Below are 10,520 nucleotides of genomic sequence, written 5' to 3'. Positions count from 1 at the left end.
ATCCCAAATAGTGGATTCGGTGCATCCCCTAGTTTTAAACCATTGTCTCCCTTCACAGGATATTAAGCCCAAGAAAAAAAAGTAAGGTCAAAGGCAATAAGGAAGTAGTGAAGAAGAAAATAGTGAAAAAAGAAATGGAAATGTGTGCAGTATTGTTTACTTTGCAGCATGTCTTCCATTTCTAATAACTGTGCTCCTATAGGTGGGAGGAGGAGCGACATGCCGATGGCATTAAGTGGATCATAAAGATCCTGTGTTTGCTCCCCCCATGAACCTCTCCCAGATAATGTGAAATTTTACTATGACGGTAAGTCAGGTGTTTTCTGTGCCTTCTCTAACCAGCCTTTATCTCTTGTTCATGAAGTAACTCTAAAAATCCTCTACAAATAAGTTGGACCTGGGGTTCAACTATTCTACCAGTAAAGGGTAGTGATTGTATGAATATATCCATAAGGGTCTTTATCTGCGTATCTTCTGTTTACTGCAGGTAATTTTGTGAAGCTCAGTCCTAAAGCTGAATAAGTGGGCCCATTCTTTGCAAAAAATGTTGGATCACAAGTACACTACTAAGGACATCCTTCGCAAAAACTTTTTCAAAGACTGGAAGAAGGTATATTCTATCTGGTATTGCACCATTTTTTTTTCTCATAGCTTGAACATTTTTTGAATCTGTCAAGCCTTTTCAACTGCCTCCCTGTCCACTTTCAGGAGATGAGGACTGATGAAAGAAATGTCATCACCATTTCAATCCGATTTCAGCATGATGCACCAGTACTTTAAAAACCAGAAGCAAGGAAGGATATGACAAAGGAAGAAAAGCTGGTACATAAGCATGAGAATTTTAAGGCTATGACTAGAACCCGTGGCAGCCAACTCTTTTTGCATAGCTGACAGGGGCGCTTCGCCAATGAGGCAAGTTGAGTCTGTCACCTCAGGCGGCAGCGCCCCACTAGGTACCAGGGGCAGCAAAAATGTCGCTCCTGGTACTTTAAGAGCTGCATTTCCAGTTTTCAAACCGGAAATTCAGCTCTTCTAGAGCAGAGAGCGCAGTTAGGCTCTCGGCGCTAGCGTACTGGCCAACTCTGCCACCCTCGTGGACCCCCCTGGACCCCCTCAGGCGCAAAAAGGTAAGCACACAGGGGAGGAGGCGGCAGCAACTGCCGCTGCCTCAGGTGGCGGAGGGGCCAGGATCGCCCCTGTTAGCTGAGCAAAGATAGAATAGAGATTTTTTTTCCTTAAAGGGGTTGTTCACCTTCCAAACACTTTTTTCAATTTAGTTGTTTTTAGATTGTTCCCTAGAAATAATGACTTTTTCCAATTACTTTCCACTATTTATTTTTTACGTTTTTTCCAAAATCTAAGTTTAAAGTTGAATGTTCCTGTCTCTGGTGTTTGAGTCTGACAGCTCAGTAATCCAGGTGCAGATTCTGAACTGTTACAATTTTGCAACATTTAGTTGATACATTTCTCAGCAGCATCTCTGGAGTATTAGCAACAATTGTATCAATTCTAACAGCTGCCTGTAATGAAACCCAGAGATTCTGCTCAGCAGGGACAAAGATAAGAAATGTATCAACTAAATGTATCAATTTAGAACAGTTTACAGGGTCGGCGACCCCCCCTCCCAGAGCTGCTTCAGAAGGAGAGAAATGACACTTTATACTTCAATATTAGAAAAACCGTGACACATAGAAAATAGAAAGTCATTGGAAAAAGTCGTTATTTCTGGTGATCTATCTGATAACAACTAGTTGTTTGAAGGTGAACAACCCCTTTAATGGATTCTGTTATGATTTTTATGATGTAGTTTTTATTTCTAAATAACACTGTTTACACTGCAAATAATTCACTCTACAATATAAAATGTAATTCCCGAACAGCAAGAGTGTTTTTTAGTTGTAATATTGGTGTGTAGGCAGCCATTTCAGGTCATTTTGCCTGGTCATGTGCTTTCAGAGCGTGATATCACTCCAACGTGCAGTAAAGAGTGACTGAAGTTTATCAAAGCACAAGTCACATGACTGGGGGGCTGCTTGGCAAACTGACAATATGTCTAGCCTCATGTCAGATTTCAAAATTAAATATTAAAAAAAACTGTTTGCTCTCCTGAAAAACAGATTTCAGTGCAGAATTCGGCTGGAGCAGAATTATTAACTGATACGTTTTTTCCCATGACAGTATCCCTTTAGTATGTGTCTCGTTTTTTATTTCTGCTACAGAAAATAAAAGAAGAGAATGAGCGGTTACTGCAGGAGTATGGGTTGTATATCATGGACAACCACGGGGAACGCATTGCTAACTTTCACATAGAACCACCCGGCCTGTTTAGGAGCAGAGGGGATCACCCCAAAATGGGTAAACATAAGAAGAGGATAATGCCTGAACACATTATAATCAACTGTAGCAAGTACGTCCTAACCCTGTAATCACAAACTGCGACTGATGTCCAGGATAAGTTGCATGTTTACAAAAGAAATTCTACGTTCAAAACTTTTTTCCCACTCTGGTTTTAGAGACTCAAAAATTCCTGCTGCTCCTGCTGGTCACAAGTGGAAAGAAGTTCGGCATGACAGCAAAGTCACATGGCTGGTATCATGGACAGAAAACATTCTATTAAATACATCATGCTCAACCCTAGCTCCCGAATCAAGGTAAAAAGCATACAGTGGCTTCATGTAGTTTTGTGGCACTCCTATATCCCAATGGACCCTGACCTAGAAAACATTCTGGCATATGCAGTGGCGGAACTAGCAGATTCGCAAAGGGTGCAGTTGCACCATTGCCTGAACCCCTGCACCCTTTTTGGGGCCCGTCGCATCCCAGCAAATGAATGATATCACTAGTGGCACGGGCACATTGCATCCAATCGGGTCCTGCGATGGAAGGAACCACAAAGTCCTGTCGTTCCTCCTCCACCAATGTGTCTGCACGCAGTGCCCAAGTGCCCCAGCCTTGGACCAATTGGGCCCTGCACCTGTGGGGGCCCCGCAGTCCTGCAACTTGGCAAGAGGAAGTAGGACTTACTATTACTTCCTCCCCACCAATGATCACTTGCACACTTGACAGATCTGCTGGCTCTGTTCTGATTAGTTTCTTTAGTGTGATGCACCCCCCCCCCCTTCTGCTTGTGAATGGGTTCTTCCTGTCTTCAGACTCAGCTGCCATCAGGCAAGGGTAAGCAGCAGCAGGACGAATACCAGAAGAATAGAAGAGTCCCCTAAGTTTGCTCATAGCCTGTACAGAGAGATCCCATAAAACTATGGCAGCATAGGTATTCCCTGTACTAAGCACAATTCAGCAGGAACAGCCCCCTAAATTTGCTCATAGCCGGTACAGAGAGATTCCATAAAACTATGACAGCATAAGTATTCCCTGTACTAAGCACAATTCAGCAGGAACAGTCTCCTTAAGCTGGCCATAGATGTTGAGATTTTTAAAAGATCAGATCCTGATCGTGAGACCACAATCTTCTCAGAACGATCGTACGATCATACGAATTTACCATCAACTAAAAAGACCAATTTGCCAGGAAAAGAAAGGGGAGCTGCCTGCTTGGCCCTGCAAACAAAGATAGATTGCACTGGGACCGACAAAGATTTTATGACCTGGCCGATCAATTTCCTGACAGATGTCGGCCGAAAAATCGTAAGATGTACGTACGATCGTTCGAATCCCACTAACCGCACGATAATTTCGAAGGATTGGTCGGGCTTCCCTAAAATCAGTCGTTCGGCAAGAAGAATCGTTGCGTCTGTGGGGAGCTTAAGTTTGCTCATAGTCTATACAGAGAGATCCCATAAAACTATGGCAGCATTGGCATTCTCCTGTACTAAGCACAATTCAGCACAAACAGGCCCTAAATTTGGATCAACTGGCAGTTAGGCAGTTTAAAAAAAAACTTACTATGTTATTGTTTGCTCATAGCCTGTATATAGAGATACCATGAAACTATGGCAGCATAGGTATTCCCTGTACTAAGCACAATTCAGCAGGAACAGCCCCTAAATTTGCTAATAGTCTGTACAGAGAGATCCCATGAAACTATGGCAGCATAGGTATTCCCTGTACTAAGCACAATGGTCACAGAACCCCTCAGTGACTTCTAATATTCTTATCATTTACATTAGGGGGTACATTATCCATTATAATACAGTGAAACCTCAATTTTACATGTCCTTTTTATGTGTAACTTTTACATTAACTGTTGTTGCTACATTTTAATGACTAATTTGTGTATTCAAACCTCTCCTTTTCATATTCCAGTCTCTAATTCAAATCGGTGCAAGGTTGCTAGGGGAATTTGGTCTCTAGCAACCAGGCTGCTGAAATTGCAAACTGGAGAGCTGCTGAACAAAAAGCTAAATAACTCAAAAACCACAAATAAAATTAAATGAAAACCATTGCAAATAGTCTCAGAATATCACTCTCTATATCTTACCAAGGGGCAAATTCATTAAGATTCGTAGTTGCGCCAGGCGTAACTTCGCCACACTTCGCCAGGCGTAGTTTCGCTAGCGCTCCGCAAATTCACTAAAATCCGAAGTTGCGCTCAGGGGTATAGTTAAGTTGCCATGAGTTAGGAAATGTAGGGGGGAAGGAGGGGAGCCCCAAAAAATTTTTTGATCTTTTTCAGCCTATCACCCATAATATAGAAAAAACGCCAGTGTTTTTTGGGACTTAGAAAACATTTGAACTTTTTTTGAAGCAATCCCTATCTACTCTATTGCGCTTCGCCTGGTCTGAGGTGGCAAAGGAAGTCTAGCGTAAAAGGTAGCGTTCAGTACAATGCGCGCGTTAGTGAATTTGCGTAGTTACGTCCGTTGCGCAAATTCGCCAGGCGTAAGGGTGCGAAGTAACACTAGCGAATGTACGCCAGCGTTCGTTAGTGAATTTGCGAAGTAACAAAAATGACCAACGCTAGCGTTAGGCGCTTCGTCGCTTAGTGAATTTGCCCCTAAAAGTTAACTCATAGGTGAGAAATCCCTTTAGGGGGGGCCCAGTTGTAAATTTCTGTACCGGGGCCCTTAGGGGTCTAGTTACGCCACTGGGCATCTGACAATTATGTTTGCCTTCCAGGGTGAGAAGGACTGGCAGAAATATGAGAATGCGCGAAAGCTCAGGATCTGTATAGAAAAGATTCGCAATACCTACAAAGAAGACTGGAAGTCCAAAGAGATGAAAGTTCGACAGAGAGCAGTAGCTCTCTACTTTATAGACAAGGTGAGGACCCAGTATTTCTGACCACTGCAAAATTGCATTTGCTCTTGCATTTAATTGGGGGAGTTGCTTATCTCTACTCTCCATAAAGCTGTCTCTACATCCCAAATTTGGCAGGGCATTTTAGTTGATTTAATTCATGCTGCCAAAATGCATGAAGCTCTCTGATTGCAGATGAATCTGCTGTTCCAAACCAAGGGAATTATGGAAGTTGGCCATGCATGTATATGGCAACTAGTGCAGTATCATCTAGTCAAGGGGTCCCCAACCGCCAGGCTGCGGCGGGGCAGTGCGCAAAAATTAGTCGCCCTGAATTGGACGCTGGCGCGACAAAATTGGGCGCCGGTGCATCCAAATTTGCTGCTGACCCCATCCCTGATCTAGTCAGCTGGACCACTGCTTCCTAGTATCCTTAGGAGGTATTGGTCAGGTCTATTGTGAGTGTTTTTATTGGGGCTCAAAATCACTCCTGAAATCCTAGCCACCTAGCTATTTCGTCCCCCTGAATGTAGTGTGTTTTCGATCAGCTCTGCTTGTGCACCTGGGTTGTTGTCTTAAATCTATCCACCACTGCAATTTTTTTCAGCTTGCGTTGAGAGCTGGCAATGAGAAGGAAGAGGGAGAAACAGATACTGTAGGTTGTTGCTCCTTGAGAGTGGAACACATCAATCTGTACCAAGAGTTGGATGGCCAAGAGTTTGTGATGGAGTTTGACTTCCCGGGTAAAGATTCCATCCGCTACTACAACAAGTTGCCTGTGGAGAAAATGGTATGTATACAGAGTCTGTTGTGTTCAGAGTTTGTTTAGGTAAAACAAATAATGGATAGATATGTAGAGAGGGTGTGACTATTTATGCAAGTGCCAAAATTTCACTTCACTTGTGCTCCCCTCAGGTTTTCAAAAATCTTCAGTTCTTCATGAGAAAATAAGCAGCCTGACGATGACCTTTTTGACTGACTTAGTGTAAGTACATTTGGCATTAGAAGTCCAGGACTCCACTATAACCTTGCTAGGAAACATGTTTATAGGGCACATGTCTGTTTGCAAGTTCAATAAAGTGCTCAATCGCAATGTTTTCCCCCCACATTTCTATTGTCATTGCCGTCACAAAGGGCTGATGCTTCTGGGGCTATTGTATTTGATTTGCCAAAAGCAACTACATGTGCACTTAAATAATTGGAGCAATTGTGCCGAACATTTTCAACGTTGCTTGCTGCAGTTAGCAGTGTTCAGTGTGCAAGTGATATATGCAGGGCCGCCATCAGGGGGGGACACAGGGGACAAGTGTCCTGGGCCTAGGGCATGAAGGGGGGCCTAGCAGTGCTGCACTTTTGAAAGAGCCGGGCCCCCCTTGAGAGTGCCCGAGCCGTTCGGCCATTTTTTAAAGCCCGAAGAACAGAAATGCGGAAGTGCCGAAAAGCCAAAGGACCCGAAGTCACGAAAACAGCCGAACTCCCGAAGTGATGAAAAGACCCGAAGCTACAAAAATAGCCGAAATTGAAGTCCTGAAGCGGCGAAAAGACCCAAAGTCACAAAAGAAAGCGAAGTTGAAGTCCTGAAGCCATGAGTTCAATTCTACTGAACACCAATTTGTGTTTTTTTTAATCCCCTGGCCACCAATGTATTCTTTTAATATTCTATAGGCCCCTGTCACCAATGTTTTTTTTTAAAAATATTTTTTGGGACACCAATTGTTTTTAACTTGTAAGGGGGGCCCTGGAGCCAATGTTTTTTTTTAAAAAAATATTCTTTGTGGCCCCAATTTTTTTTTTATTTGTAAGGGGGGCCCTGGCACCAATGCTTTTTTTAAAAAACTTTTATGGGGGGCCCTGGCACCAATGTTTTTTTTAACTTATAAGGGGGCCCTGACCATCAATAGCTTTTTATAACTTGTGTGTGGGGGGGGGGTTACTTTTTTAGCGCTGATGTCTGTGTGGTCTTTTAACTGTGGAGTGGGTGGGTTCTGGGGTCAGGCTCGGGCGCCAGTGTGGACGGGGTCCAGGGGCCCGCTGAAAATTTAGTTGTAAGGGGCCCCATGATTTCTAATGGCGGCCCTGGATATATGCGCTCTATTCTTTCAAACTGTGGCAATTGAAGCAAGGCATGCGGGAACCATGGAGCATACAACCACCTCTGGACCAGGCAGTAGCTCCTGGTCCCCTGCATTAATAGGTGCAGCAACGCTCGATTTTGAATGGAAAGCAGGAAGGACAGGGCAGTGCTAAGCGCAACTATACAGAAGTGCAAGGATCACATTTTGATTCAAGTACCTCTAATGAAAGTTTCATGCAACTGATTGTGGGAAGTGCTGGGATGCTATCCCATGACTCCGTACATGAGTTCTTAGGTTTTAATATTCCGTCTTTCAGACAAGCATTTTGAACAAGCACTTTCAAGACCTGATGGAGGGGCTAACAGCCAAAGTATTCAGAACATACAACGCCTCCATCACCCTGCAGCAACAGCTAAATGAGCTGACTAACTGTAAGACCAGTTTCTTACCCGACATGGACTTTTAACATAGAACATTTGTATTTAACAGCTAATGTATCTAATAATAATAATAATGCTCTGTCATAATGTTTTATTTCTGACTCTTTATCCAGCTGATGACAACGTTCCCGCCAGGATCTTGTCCTATAACCGTGCCAACAGAGCAGTCGCCATCCCCTGTAACCATCAGCGGCACCTCCTAAAACATTTGAGAAATCTATGATGAACCTACAGGTCAAGGTAAAGTTTGTGGATTTTTGGGGGCAACTTCCTCTGAACTGGTGATCTAGTGCCATAAGTTTTACCGACTGTTACATAATTACCCACTATCTGACAACTTTTTATATTAACTCTTTATATTAACTCTTAAATGCAAATAAGGCCATTTTGTGAAATTGCCTCATTGTTTTCCCATGACACTCTCTTAAGCTGGCCATAGACGCAAAGATCCGATCGTACGAATCAACGTATGATCGGACTTTCCCATCTCCCGACTCGCCACTAACCATTCAGATCAAAGTCTTATCATTCCGATCAAATAAAGTAGTAAAAGAACAGATCAGCCGATGTTCTACCCCTGACAGCAATCGTATGAAAGTTATGTCTGACAAAGCTAGTGACAGTCTCTCACTGAAAATCGTATGATCGGCAATACATGCAGAGATATTATCAGCAGCCGACAGAAATTTTTTAACCTGTCCGATCGACCAAACGACCGAACTCCGCCGGACGAAAAATGTCAGGACTCTCCACACACAGTCCGAAAATTGTACGAATCCACGATTCATACGATCGTTGCATCTATGGATAGCTTTAGAGATGAATGGATATGGTGTGATTTGTCTTGCTGAAATAAAGTTGCAGCTATATGTGATTATTGACAAATTTTGTGTGTGTGTATGCACATAGATGCACACAGCACCTTAGCAATTCATTGCTGCATGACGAACAGAGCAATTGCAGCTCTGAATATACAAATGCACCTTTAATGTATTTGTGTCCTTCCCTTTTGATTTTTAGATAGATGCAAAGAGGGATCAGTTGGCAGATGCCAGGAGGGAGTTAAAGAGCGCAAAAGCAGATACTAAGGTCAAGCGGGATGAGTAAGAGCAACCAAAGTATCCATAATGTGGTTTGTTAGCTCAATACCTTTAGACTGCAAAAGTATATTATTATGAAAATGGTTAATTTACATGAAGCAGGGTTTTACATATGACCTGTTTATGCAATATCTTTTTATTAATTTTTTTTTTTTTACAAGTTTTTCCCCCTGCCGTGTTATATTTCCAGACAAGTTACAGAGAAAAAAAAAGGTCTTCTCTTCTCTACTGTATACCTATAAGGCACTAGTGTAAATGTAATTGGGATGGAAGACCTTTTTTTTCTCTGTAACTTGTCTGGAAATATAACACGGCAGGGGGAAAAACTTGTAAAAAAAAAAAAATTAATGTGAATTATTTTTTTGCCTTGAATCCTCTTTGGTTTTGATTCTTGGATCAATTCCAAAGTGTTCAGAGCAGTCTTTTTTTTTCCTTGGACATTTACCCCTTTTATCTTCTATTTTTATCATGAATTTGCCATTAATGGAGTGTAGGTTATTTAAAATAAAATCCTACAATTTGCAAATCTGGTGTTGTCTTGTTTACTTTTTATTTGTTACCAACGATGGAGAAGGTGAGCTGCTGAGGGACACTTCATCCAACTCTACTGAAGGACAGACTATCCAGACTCTTGGGGGGCAGATTTACTATTTCGAAGTGTAAAATACTTTGGAATTTGACCCTTGAATTAAAATACTTCGAAGTCGAAGGATTTTTCAAAAAATTTAGCTATCCTGCGACCGTATAAAAATTGTTCGATCAAACTATTTATTCGTTCGATCAAACGATTCGAACGATTTTTAGCATACGATCAAACAATTTTTATTCAATGTGCAAAGACATAGAGAATGCACTAGAAGGTCCCCATAGGCTAACATAGCACTTCGGCAGGTTTAATTTGGCGAAGTATTGAAGTCTAAGTTTTTTTAAAGAGACAGTACTTTGATCATCGAATAGTCGAATCGTTCGAGTCGTAGTCGGATATGGCCTATTCGATGGCCGAAGTACCCAAAAATTTACTTTGAAATTCGAACTTTTTTAACTTTGAAAATTCACTCGAACCTTAGTAAATCTGCCCCTTGGTGTGATGCTCATAGATGTACAATCTACTACCAGATAGTCCATGTATGGTCTGTATCTGGCTACTGACACATAAGGCTGTTGAATCACAGTTGACTGCAAAGTTTCACAGGCCCCTGTGGGCACAGATATCCAGTTCCAATTTGAGTCTGCTAAGGAGCTTGCTTTGTTTAATTGAGACTTATTTGTACTGCAAGTTAAAAGAAACCGTTTAAGTGTCATGTAGTCAAAATAGGCCCTACCTGGAGCAACACTGCTTTGGATTCAGTCCATAAACATGAAGTTCTAACAGACAAATATATTCTTTATAGAACTGATGGATAAAATATAATGCTATAGGTTAGCCTGCTCATAAAACATTAGGTTTCTGAATTCATACCTCCAATTTGGAGGACCAATTTGGATCTGAGCATTAAGCTGGCCATAGACGTGCAGATTTACCTTCCTATCTGACGAATGATTGCTGCCATCTCCTGACCTGCCACAAACATTCAGATCAAATAAAGTAGTAAAAGAACAGATCAGCTGATGTTCTGCCCCTGACAGCAATAGTAAGAAAGTTATGTTCGACAAAAGCTGTGAACAGCAATACATGCAGAGATATTATCGGTAGCCGACAAATTTTCTAG

At 42.0% G+C, this 10,520-nt stretch overlaps 1 pseudogene; it reads left to right on the top strand.

The window, feature by feature from the left end:
- Positions 1–510: 510 nt before the first annotated feature.
- LOC108705337 lies at positions 511–8,941 on the top strand (annotated as a pseudogene).
- The last annotated feature ends 1,579 nt before the right edge of the window (positions 8,942–10,520 follow it).

The sequence above is a fragment of the Xenopus laevis genome, chromosome 9_10S (genome assembly GCF_017654675.1).
Source record: "Xenopus laevis strain J_2021 chromosome 9_10S, Xenopus_laevis_v10.1, whole genome shotgun sequence".
Classification (NCBI taxonomy): domain Eukaryota; kingdom Metazoa; phylum Chordata; class Amphibia; order Anura; family Pipidae; genus Xenopus; species Xenopus laevis.
The sequence above is the reverse complement of the archived record's forward strand: the minus strand, read 5'-3'. Positions and strand labels throughout refer to the sequence as shown.